Consider the following 13062-nt stretch of genomic DNA (forward strand, 5'->3'; position numbering starts at 1 on the left):
CATCTGATAAGGAATGCTATTGTAACTGCACCTGCTTCCTCCCTCTCCCTATCCAGCCTTCTAGTCCTGACTCCATCAAGGGATGATCACGAATAGGGTAGGTGGTCCCCACAGGGTATGCTGTCAGAATTGGGGGTCACTCTCTCAAATTAAAGTTGGTAAGAATCAAAAGGAAAAACTGAGTAGCCAGCTGTAAAGGTGATTTGCCTCTAGAATGTGTTGTAATATATTTCTAATGAAACTAGGGTTTCTGAAATCTCATCAATGAGCCTCTGAAAAAATACAACTGAGGTCAGGGCCTACCACTGGGAAAGGGAGGTCGTGGAAGACCACAGGGGTCAGGTTTTTCAGTTATAGGGGGCCTGAAATCTAGACTTTTGATATTATCTCCAATGAAGTTACACTCCAGTGAAGTATGAAGGGGTTCAGAACAGTCCTCTCCAAGATGTGCCACCTTGGCAGGTGGAATATTTTGAGCTAAAGGCCATCGAGTCCCTGCGGGCTTAAGAGAAACTTTTACCTCTCCCTTAAAGAATGTAAATTGGGGCCTTGCACATAATAAGAGTTATTACCAGAAATACCTTTTTATGATCTATCTGTATGGCAGGGCAAACGTCTAATTACTGAACATCTGCTCTTCTTATCATCCTGTGAATTACCCTCCTCCCCTCTGAAGCCCCAGGCTTCTATCCCATTTCTTGGCTCAAGATGGCATATATACCTCATTTTACCTTTCTGTCTTTGAACTTCTCGTGTATGTGGTGTTCCCGTATGTACAAAATTAAATTTGTTTTTCTCCTGTTAATCTGTCTTGTTTCAGCTTGATTATTAGACGAGCTGAAAGAATCTTTGAAGGGTAGAGGAAATTCTTTCTCCTCAAAATGTGCAACCACCGAGATAGCTAACAGGATTGAAAAAAGATGCTGCTCATTAGTCATCTTTGAATTTCACTTTTGTGTTTCATTGACAGACCACATTGCCTGTAGTGCACTTTGAATTAATATTTGATATTTTCATAAAGCCTTATCTTGTAAATAGCACAACTGTGTTATTTGCCCCTTTTTCTGTTAAAATTGTTAATTTTGGAAATACACATGTGTACTATATGCCACAGTTGTAATCCTGTAATTATATATATTTTTTTAATAGTGATACTCTCAAAAAAACAAAAGTGGCCCAGGACTCTCGTGACCTCTGAAACATCCAGACTAAGAAAAACTGGTCTAATTTATGACAACCTTTTCTATCTAGGTAATGTTTGCATTCAGTGAGCTCTGATATTTTTACTGTTAAGAACACCTTTTGCTGTTTTTCCCACATACCCCAAGTACTGTCTACCAAATTTCATGCATTAAGTACTAGTTCATTTCACAATTTTATTAAATACATACATAATTTATCAAGTTTCTGGTAGTCATCATGTAGTTTTCACTCATTCAACAAACATTTATTGAACAACCACTATGTGCCAGACATTATGCTAACTATTGGGGATAGAAAGATGAATAAAACAAAATTTACAGTCCAGTGAGGGGAGCCAGACATCTAAATAGATAATCAATAGAAATAAATAATGTTGGAGGTACCCAGAGAGTGTTAGGGGCTCATGAAGAATGCACCCCTAGGGAGAAATCAGAGGAAACTTCCTGTGGGAGTTTACCCCAGAAGTGAGTCCCTAAAAGATGAGTAGATGTTTGCCAAAAATTACATCTCAGTTAGCTTAATTTAGTGGCCTTTTTTATATATGTGATTTCCACTAGACTCTTAAAATTTTTGTTAAAGTAATTGGAATCTCCCCTTTTCTTTCCTTAAGAATCCCAGGAAGGCAGCCGTTGTTTTAATGCAGGTGATAATGGTAGATGGCAGTGAATTTTAGAAAACAGAGAGCTGGGCAAAGAAAAGTGATTTACCATATTCATCCAAGAATCTGCTCAGCCAAGGTTTTTTTTTTTTTTTGGCTGCTTGGCAGGTAGAATTCTGTACAAGTAGAACTTCAGGATATATCAAATCTCCAGAGCCTTTAGAGACATACATTTCCTTTTTTCTTTTTTAAAACTTTACAGTCAACAAACAACCTGTTGAGGTTGATTTGGTTTCCCAAGTAGACTTGGGAAACCAAGTAGCTCACCCTACTGCTAAGGGTGAGCTGACCTATGGATTCTATTATTCCAGTTCTATTATTCTATTATTCCAGTTAATTTGCATTTTCAATTATCCACTTGAATTAATAAATAATTCCTCTCTTTTTGTCAGCATCTCCTGTAGGTTTGGTTACTACAAGTCAGTCCCCAGAACCAGATCATCCTGATGTGAATTGGCAAAATTGAGTCTGCATGTTTTCAAATTGAGGACCCCGGTGCAGATATGGACTGAAAAACTTGTCTTCTTCATTTTGCTCTTAACTGCAAAGTCTCTACTTCTTAAGTCTGAGAATTTTTGTATTAATCTGATCCAACATGTATCATCAATATTCTGATGACTCTCAAATTTATGTCACTAGCCTGATCTCTCCTCCCAACTCCAGACTCATACATCAAAGAATAGCATCTCAAATGGCAGTTCCCCAAAAAATTAAAAATAGAATTACCACATGATCCAGCAATCCCACTTTGGGGTATATATCCAAAAGAATTGAAAGCAGGATCTCAGATATTTGTACATTCACGATCATAGCAGCCTCACTCGCAATAGTCAAAAGGTGGAAGGAACTCAGACGTCTATCAATGGATGACTGGGTAAAGAAAATGTGATATATGCATACAATTGAATATTATTCAGCCTTAAACAGGAAGAAATTCTGCAATATGCTACAACATGGATGAAACTGGAGGACATTATGCTAAGTGAAATAAGCCAGTCACAAAAAGACAAAATTTGTATGATTTCACTTATACCTCATATGAGTATGAGGTATGAGTAGTCAAATTCATAGAAACAAAAAGAATGGTGGTTGCCTGGGGCTGGGGGGAGGGGGGAATGGGGGTTTTTATTTAACGGGTTATACAGTTCTCATTTTTGAAGATGGAAAATTTTTAGAGATTGGTTGCACAACAATGTGAATATACTTAACACTACTGAACACTTAGAAATGGCTAAGATGGTAAGTTTTATGTGTATTTTACCACAATTAAATTTTTTAAAAAAAAGAACACAACTTTTGCTTAATTTGGCCTTTTCTGTTGGTGCTTGGAAATGAGCATTGGTGTTGCTGGTTGTGTAATAAATAGTTGTGGATTCACCTCTTAATGAATGTCAAAGGCTTTGTACATGGAAAAGGTAACCATGGAAGAGAGAGAAGTTATTCAGCACACTGACGGTATTATTCTACTGGGGGATGGAGTATCTTTTATATTTTGTGTGTGTGGGAGATCAGCCCTGAGCTAACATCCATGGTAATCCTCCTCTTTTTGCTCAGAAAGACCGGCTCTGAGCTAACATCTATTGCCAATCCTCCTCCTTTTTTTCCCCAAAGCCCCAGTAGATAATTGTATGTCATAGTTGCACATCCTTCTAGTTGCTGTATGTGGGACGCGGCCTCAGCATGGCCAGAGAAGCGGTGTGTCGGTGCGCTCCCGGGATCCAAACCGGGCCGCCAGTAGCGGAGCGCGCGCACTTAACCGCTAAGCCACCAGGCCGGCCCTGGAGTATCTTTTAAAAGGAGTGTCTTACCAGTTTGATAGCACTGTGTGCCAGATACACAGCAAACACAATGATTATAGAGGTGCATTTTGGGAAATGAGCTCAAAGTTAGGATGGGATGGGGATTGTTAAACCTTTCACTGAGACCTTAAACACTGTGATCCCCTTCTTTTAATGGACTATCATTCATCAGTATTTAAAATAATCACATAGTTTTTGTAGTACAAGAGTATTTTCATCCTAGAATGTGAAAACACCTTCAACAATAATCTGAAGACAGTCCAAATTCAGTTGCAAGGAATTTAGTGTGGGGGCCAGCCCCACGGTGTAGTGGTTAAGTCTGGTGCGCTCTGCTTCAGTGGCCCAGGTTCTGGGTTCAGATCCTGGGCGTGGAGCTATACCACTCATTAAGCCATGCTGTGGCGGCGACCCACGTACAAAATAGAGGAAAACTGGCACAGATGTTAGCTCAGAGTAAATCTTCCTCTCCCCAAAAAAAAAATGGAATTTAGTGTTAGATATAAGCCTGGTCATGCTATAGGCAGTAGGCCTTCTCTATAGATAAACCTGTGTTGTGTCTAACTTTTCAAGCATTACTCGCTCATTTTATCTCTCTTATTTGTAATCCTTGTGCCTAGAAATGACTGTGACAGAGATGTGCCCAGATCATTGACCTTTCCAAACAAAACTTTGGAGCCTAAGAGAACTGTATGAACCCGGTTTTAATTGACTTCCTCTTCAGAGGGAAATTTGATTGCTTTCCTGCGCTAAAGAAGTTTAGAGAATGTGAATGTGTGCATACTCTCCCCTGCTTGTGTGCATGTGTGTGTGCTGATACCCCAAAACTGAGTCTACTACTTGGTTGAGCAAAGAATCAATCAACACCATTTGCATTGAGTCTCTAATAAGTGTGACACATTTTTTAATTTCAAAATTATTATATACAAAGAACTGTAACATATGGTAAGAATTGTGAGAAAATTTAAACATGAATACATGTGAGCAGAGCAGTTGGATGGGCTACTTCTAAGTTTTGACTGGTTCTGGGGGTAGGAAAGGAGACTAGATATAAGAACCTAAAGAGAGTTTAAGATGGTGGTGGCCACTTTAAACCCCTATCCCAAGCGTTGGGGAGGACACAGAAGTGTATGATGTCCAGTTTCTCCTTTTATGGAACCGAATCTAGTTGAAGATTAGACATGGCCATGCATTATTCAACTTTGCATCATTGGGGCTCTGACAAAAAACTGGCCATATAGTAAGGGCTCAATGCAAGTTCGTTAAATGAATGGATAAATGACTGAGTTCAAGTCCCAAATAGGTGTGGTAACATTTAATGTGGAGAGGAGTGGTCCAGTTTTTGAAGCAGAGCCATCATTCTTATAGGGAGATTTTGAGGTTTCAGAATGTGGACTTTAGGGGCCAGACCTGGTGGCGCAGCGGTTAAGTTCCCGCACTCCACTTTGGTGCCTGGGGTTTGTGAGTTTGGATCCTGGGCATGGACCTACTCACCACGCATCCAGTCACGCTGGGGGGTGTCCCATATACAAAAAATAGAGGAAGATTAGCAACAGATGTTAGCTCAGGGCCCATCTTCCTCACCAAAAAGAAAAAGAATGTGGGCTTTACCCTCAAGATTTATTATCAGATTATTTAGCGTGGAACGGCAATCGGGTAGCAGTGTGCAGAATAAACCAGGGGGCAGGAGTTGGTACTGGAGGCAAAAGCATCTTTTAAGAACAGGAAGGAGAAAGGCTAATATCTTTTTTTTAAGAAGGACGAACTCTAGGGGAGATGATAAGCTTGGGTTAGGTGTCTCGTCTGAAAACATGGTGAGAAATATACGTGCAAACTCCAGCAGGTACTCCTAGACTGGAGTAGAGTGATCGATTGCAGGCTGAGGTAGACCTTGAAAGTTGAAGCCGCGAGGGAACATGGAGATCGCCTGCACCAACCCCTGCACCCCTTGGCTTCCCTAGTAAGGCAAATGAGACTCAGGGATGATGGTGCTGGTGGTGGCGGCGGCGGCAGTGACGGTGACGGCAGCTCCCAGGTCTGGAGCGTGCCAGGCCGTGAGTTAAGTTCTTTACATAAATAACTGTATCTCACTGTATACTACAACAGCCCAAGATGACAAGGTAATTTAGGACTCAAGCGTGTTCTCGCTGATCAGGGCCGATTTCACCCTCTCCAGAACCTGTGTTAGCGCACCCTGGGGAAGTGGCCAGTAGTCGGGCCCTGGCGCAGCTCAGAAACGTGGAGACCCCTCTTTAGGGAGCGTCCCCGCATCAGAGCCGGAACCCCGCGCGCCACGGCGAGGGGCCGGCGACCGGGGCCAGGGCGCCCAGCAGCAGCTCAGCAGCACCTGGCCCGCCCGGGGCAGCGGCCGCTTGGCAGTTCCCGGGCGCGCCCACCGGGCAGGCGGCGCGGCGCCCCGCCTCCCGTCCTCCCCGCCCCTCGGGGCCCCTGCGGCGCCAGGGAGCGGGCGCGAGATGAGACGGGGGGCGGGGTGGACGGGAGGGGCACGTCAGGGCGGCGTAACAAAGGGCGGACGCGCGCACGTCCTTACGCACGCTCGGCCGGCGGCGCGGGCAAGGGCGGGAGCGAGCGGCCACGGAGGGTTTGGGAGCGCCGGGGCCTCGCGGTGGGTGAGTAGGGCCGAGCCGGCGCCTTCCTGAAGGTCACTGCCCTCCGGGGAGCCGAGAGCGGAGCGTGGGCTCGGGGCGGCGCCCCGCGAGGGCCTGCGCCCCGGGGCACGCTCCCTGCGCCGCCCGGGCGTCGGGAGACACCATTGCCGCCTCCCGGCTCTCGTGGCCGCGCGGAGGTGCCGCCCCTCCCGCGGTGGAACGGGCCGCCTCCCGGCGCCGCGCCCCCTGCCCGCCAGGCGCGGCGAGGCCCGCCCGGGGTGACCCCGCGGCGACCCCCGAGGCCCGGGCGCTCGGCGGCCGCCCTCCCCTCGCGGCCGGGAATGTCGCTGGGGAGAGCGGAGGGCAGTTCGGCATCACGAGGAAGCGCCTGCACCTGTGGTGGTTTCTTATCTTCTCTGGCTTCCCTGGGGTGTATATTTTCCTTTCTTGTTCTTCCAAAGGAATCCCATTTTTCCTTCCATAGGATTTCCTAACCCTCAATCCCTTGCCTTTCCGTTTTGATTTCACGCCCCGCTAGGCATCCTCCTACCAGAGCGTCTTATTTCCTCACTTTCCGTTCCCCATAGGCCTTTATTTAACGTTAGTTGAAAAGTTAGGGGAAATATAGTATGTGAAACGTATAGTATAGCTCTGTGGAGGTAAGGGCCGTGCTGTGCTAGATGCCGGTGCCTCTCGCCGCTCCTGCCCTCGTGCCGTGGATCGTCTCGTTGATAATCTTCACGACAGTTGAAGAACTACCTTTCTGGTTCATTTTCCCTAATGTTGGCTGAACTTTGAGTGCCTCTCCTTAGTTTCGTGTCTTGTAGAGTCTATCTCAACGCAGGGGAAATGGTGTGGAAAGCAATTATTGTCATGCCAAGACTGTGTAGAAAAGAGACTGTGTAATAATGCCAGTCTGGTATTTTTCCTCGTTTTGACAGTGATGTTGTTTTTTTCAACCTTGTATTATGGAGAATTTCAGACACACACAAGTAGGTAGAATAGTGAACCAGCGTGTACCCATCGTCCAGCCTCAACAACTCACCTTAAGGCTAAGCCTGTCCCATCCACATCTCTATCTGGTTCCCCCTTCTCCATATCTCTGGGGTAAATCCTTGTCAAAAGTAGCTTGAGATTTGAAATAAAAATCTTACTATCGCTTAAAGTCATCAGGTACTTTTATTGGGACACAGTCTACTGTTATAAGTCCTTCAACTAATAAACACCTAGTAGCATTGGAGAAGGACCAGAAAAGGTATCTAAAATGATTGAGCTGCTGGAGGACAGGTTAGAACAAAACGTATTTCAGATCTGGATGAGAACTTCGAGATCATCTGGTCTAACTTTTTCATTTTTGATGAACCCTCAAGGTCCAGACAGGTTCAGTGACTCGTCCAGGTCTACAGAGAATAAGAGGCTGAACTGAGGCTGGACCCGCCGTCTCCCACCAGTCTCTCTGCTCTGCCGTACCGCTTGCCTTGAGGTTGTTTCCTTCAGGAAAGAGAAGTATGTGGAAGGGCTACGACTGAACATTCTTACAATGAAGGGTTTGGATGGGTAAATGCGAACATTTTTGTGTGTGTGTGTGAGGAAGATCAGCCGTGAGCTAACATCTGATGCCAATCCTCCCCTTTTTTCTTGAGGAAGACTGGCCCTGGGCTAACATCCGTGCCCATTTTCCTCTACTTTATATGGGACGCCGCCACAGCATGGCTTGACAAGCCGTGCATAGGTGCACGCCCGGGATCCGAACCTGCGAACCCTGGGCCGCCAAAGCAGAGCGCGTGCACTTAACTACTGCGCCGCCAGGCTGGCCCACTAAATGCGAACTTTTAAACCAAATTCTGGAATAATAAAACTTAGGGGATAGGCTTTAAATTATTTCTTAAACTCCATTTGGGACAAATGAGAAGTTCTAATCAAAGCTTTTAGGAAACACGGGAAAATTCTAATCTTAGAATACCAGACTGAGAATAAGAACACGCTTTAAAGGATTTAGATTACATTCATAGCTTTAACGAAGAGTTACTAAAGGAAACTGGAATGATTTGGAGTATACCCGTTATGTTTTGCTCCTGATAGCAGACAGAACAATAGCCTCCTGTAAAACATGCTTTCTTGCCATTGACAGATAAGGATCCTGGCTGGATTGATCATAGATTAGGCTTTTTCTTTTTTTTTTTTTTTTTTTAAGAAAACCGTGGTATGCATTTCCTAGCACACTTGATGCTATTAAGTTTTCTTATTTCAAGAAAGACAAGTAAATTCAGTACTTCTCCCTCAATTTTCTTACCTTTCAAATGGGGATATTCTACCTACCAGGAATGTTGTGAACAAGGGCATCTTTGAGTTTGCTTATAAATTCAGTTTATATGATATAACATAATGGTTTATAAATTTACTTTCAGAATGGACTTTTCTTATGGATTCGTGACCTAAGTACAGCAGTTGTCATGCATGTCCACTTTATGGAAATTTCGCTGAAATAACAGCATCTGAGTGTCTTGGTAAATCGTTACCCCTAAAGACAAGGCCCTAGGGTGGAGGTGGGGATTGTGTGTTTTATGCGGGGGTTTTTTTGTGTTTGTGGTGTCAGAAAGTGCTGTGGTTAGTCTAACAGGATTTTAACCTAACTTGGTAACTGGTTTCTGCTAAAGAATAAACCATTTCTCTCATCTGTGTGCCCGTCACAAAAGGTTACCTTTTATTTTAAAAGATCTCTTGCTTTCTGGAGATAGAAGCCCGAGGTTATTTGGTCCTGGTTACACTTGAACTGTACTGCAGAATCGTTTCTTCAAGTAAAACAGGACCTCATCATGGCATGTCATTTACTTATTGTATCATTATGTTCATGGAGAGAACTTGACTAAATATCATCCATTCCACGTCTCAAGCTACTTCCTACTGCTTACTATAGCACGGTGAATGCTTGTCGAGAGCAGAGAACTTGCGAGTTAGTAGGAACGTTCTAAGTGCTTGGAGTTTTCTCTAACTCCTGTGAGGTACTCTTGCTCTTTAAAACACATACACACACACGCACCTGCCACACCGCTACGGAGGCCTGTCTCTTTGCTTTGGGCACTCTTTATTTTGTCTTGTGTAATAGTGGTTAGCGTGTTTGGACTGTACCTCCTAGTAAACTGTAAACTCAAGATTTGCCATACTAGAATAATGCTTTCCAAAAAGTAGGAGCATAATACATTTTTTTTGACTTTTTGAATTAACAAACAAAAAACTGATGAGGAAACTTAAATCGAGGAAAGCGGAATGACTTGTTCAAGGTCACGTAGACCAGATGGTAGCAGAGCTGTGCCTCAGACCTAAGCCGCTGCTGAGTTCCAGTTGTAGGCCCTTCCATTGTACCATTTTCTTCACACCTCAGAGGACTAGGGAAGGAAAAAATAGTACGTGTATATATTTTTTTCCTTCCCAGGTGGAGCTATGTTATTTTCAGGGTCTGCTTTGATCAGTGCTATACAATAGAAATACAATACAAGCCACAGGTATAATTTTAAATTTCATAGTAACCACTGTAAAAAAAGTAAAAAGGAACAGGTGAGGGGCCAGCCTGGTGGCGCAGCCATTAAGTGCACGTGCTCCGCTTCTGCAGCCCGGGGTTCACAGGTTCGGATCCTGGGTGCGCACCCACACACTGCTTTGTCAGGCCATGCTGTGGCGTCATCCCATATAAAGTAGAGGAAGATGAGCATGGATGTTAGCCCAGGGCCAGTCTTGCTCAGCAATAAAAGAGGAGGATTAGCATGGATGTTAGCTCAGGGCTGATCTTCCTCACAAAAGAAAAAAAAAAAGGAGCAGGTGAAGATAATTTTAATAATGTTTTATTTATCCCAAATTATCCAGAATACCACTTCAATGTGTAATCAATATACAAATTATTAATGAGGTCTTTCACATTCATTTTTGTCATATTAAGTCGCTGAAATCTAGTGCGTATTTTCCGTTTACAGCATGTTTCAGTTTGGACTAGCCGCATTTCAGGTGCTCAACGGTCGCATGATGATTCGCGGCTGTGTTGGGCAGCACAGAATCCCTGTCAGCTGAACACAAAGATGGAGCAGCATTTTATGTTCTTGGTGATACTCAGTTCTGAGGTTAGAATTTGTGGTTTTGGTCTTTAGTTTTTTTCTTTCGTGTTTTAGTGATTTTTCTTGGCACAAACAGGATTGTTTTGAGTTTGTGGCAAGTTGAACAAAGAGTGTGATGTTTCACGGATCCTCTGCCTTCGTCATGAAATGCTCTTTCTTTTTTTTTGTCTGTGGGCTCAGTCTCCTCATTTTCTTTTTAACCATCTTAACCATCGTAAGAGTACAGTTCAGTAGTAATGCTTTCTCATTTTCAATAAGACTGCTTAGTCATTGGGGAAAAATAGCTTGACTTTTAAAAATGGCTAGTAATAAAACTGAATGATAAAACAACCTAATAAAATATAGGCAACAGATTTGAACACTTTACCAAAGAAGATAAACAGTTGGCAAATAAGTACATGAAAAGATGGTCATCATCATTAGGTGATTAGGGAAATGCAAGTCAAAACTATGAGATGCCATCTCGCATCCGTTAGTATGTCTGAAATTAAGAAGACTGATCATAGCAAATGTTCCTGAGGATGTAGAGCACATGGAGCTTGCGCACACTGCTCATGAGAATGCAGAAGGGCACAGCCAGTTTAGAAAGCAGTCTGGCGGTTTCATAAAAGGCTAAACATACACCTACCTTAGTCATTCCACTCCTGGGTGTTTACCAGGGAAGTATTTACCCAAGAGAAGTGAAGGTGTATGTACATACAAAGACTCGTAGATAGCAGCTTTGTTTGTAACAGACCCAAACTTGAACAACCCAGATGTGCATCAAGAGGTGAACGGGTAAACAAGTCACGGTATATTTATACAGCAGAGTACAGCTCAGCAGTAAAAAGGAATGAATTGTTGACACTTGCAGCAACATGAACGATTCTCAGAATAATCATGTGGAGTGAAATAAACCAGACAAAAAAGATTCTTAAGAAAAAGGCCAGGAAGTTGCCCCCAGTTACAAAATGGTACCCAAATGTAAGAGCACCATCTTGAAATAGAGGTCTCAGAGCAGTGTTCATGTTGGGTAATGAGGTGTCTTGGGTCTCACAGCCCCAGCAAATCAAATTGTCCTTCTTTAAACTGATGACCCCAGAATATCAAAATATCCTATATCCTGGGGCTGGCCCTGTGGCCTAGTGTTTGTTTGGCACACTCTACTTCGGTGGCCCGGGTTCAGTTCCCAGGCATGGACCTGCACCACGGCGCAGCCATGCTGAGGCAGCGATGCACATACAAAATAGAGGAGGACTGGCATAGATGTTAGCTCAGGGACAATCTTCCTTTAGCAAAAAAGAGGAAGATTGGCAGCAGATGTTAGCTCAGGGCAAATCTTCCTCAGCAAAAAAAAAAAAAAAAAAATCTTATATCCTTTATCCTTGTTTTTTTTTTTCAGCTTTGAAGACTTTTGTTGCTTTGGGGTGAACTTGGTACTGTGTTGCTTGTTACCAAGTTGCAACTCAAGCTAGGCCTTTCCAGGCAAGAAGACAGTACTTCAGGTCAGAATGACCTTAGTTAAGACCAAGACCCTGATACTGACCGTATTCCTGACTTCCTCCTAGTGAGCTGTCATGCTTTAGTCTCTTGTGTCCTGGCTTTGCCTTGACCATGTATTTTATCCAGGGTTGGTGTCAGCTGTATTGTATATTCTTGGTTTTTCAGCACTTCAGATTTACTTCAACTTAGTAGCTCTCAGTCCTGCCCTGTCTCCTCGGAAACATTATACGCTTTCCTCCTAAGCAGCGACATCCTGTTCAAGCAAATTTCTTATATCCCACTGTTCTGATACACTTGACATTAGATTCACCCCAGCACACATTTGCTCTGTGTGCACACATTTTTTTCCTTACCGTCACATCCGAATTGGGCATTCAGTGAGTCTGTGTTCTGTCAGAGTAACTAGGAAAATGGATGGCTTCCTCTGAAGTGTAACCCACTCCAAAGCAAGGAGAGGTCAGCCTGTGGAGCAGAGAGACCACTAGACGGGGATCAGATCTGAGTTCTAGTTCTGCCTCTTGTTACTGGCCAATTTGGTAACTTGTCCCAGTCATTTAACTGAAGGCTCAATTATGTGAGCCGCAAGAAGAGGTTGACTAGATTTCTCAATGATTGACTAATAAAGTTTCATTTTGTGACCGTGTTGTTATTGCCTCCAGGTTTGTAGTGATGATTAATTAGTAGCAGCTTCTGTGTACTGAGCACTTGGTGCTGAGCAGGACTCTGGTAGCTTGATAGGCATTATCATACTCAGTCTTCACAGCAGTACCACAGGATGCATGTTATCCCCATTTTACAGATGAGAAAACTGAAGCATGGAAAGTTCATTTATTTTCCTGAGGTACCACAGTGAGAAGGTAATGGAGGCTGGTTTTGACTGCAGCTTGTTTGATTCCCTGTATATTTAACTTTCGTGCTTTACTGCTTGTCTGACATGTGACGATTTTAAGTAGACACAGATGAAAATCTTGGTTTGAAAAGACATCTGCTCTAACCACCGTAGTGTGTCTGCCGCCCTGCAGAATCCAGATCTGGGTGAATATCTCCCTAAACAGCCTGTTCTTTTTGAACAACTCAATCTTAGATCCTTTTTTTAACAGCTTTGTTGAGATACAACTCACATACTATACAATTCACCCATTTAAAGTGTAGAATTCATTGGTTTTTTTATATTCACAGATATGTATAACCATCACCACAATTTTAGA

The 13062-nt window shown here is 43.6% G+C and overlaps 1 protein-coding gene across 3 annotated transcripts in view; it reads left to right on the forward strand.

Moving 5' to 3' along the window:
* The first annotated feature begins 6234 nt into the window (after nt 1-6234).
* GPAT4 (glycerol-3-phosphate acyltransferase 4) overlaps nt 6235-13062 on the forward strand; it is a 35804-nt gene continuing 28976 nt past the window's right edge. The window contains exon 1 of one of the 3 annotated variants that reach the window (XM_058525282.1): nt 6235-6287. The gene's annotated coding sequence lies outside the window, so the exon portion shown is untranslated. Of the gene's footprint in view, nt 6288-6710; nt 7773-13062 lie in introns of those variants that run through there. The other 2 variants (XM_058525283.1, XR_009216060.1) reach the window with 2 other exon arrangements.

The sequence above is a fragment of the Diceros bicornis genome, chromosome 29 (assembly GCF_020826845.1).
Source record: "Diceros bicornis minor isolate mBicDic1 chromosome 29, mDicBic1.mat.cur, whole genome shotgun sequence".
Taxonomy (NCBI): domain Eukaryota; kingdom Metazoa; phylum Chordata; class Mammalia; order Perissodactyla; family Rhinocerotidae; genus Diceros; species Diceros bicornis.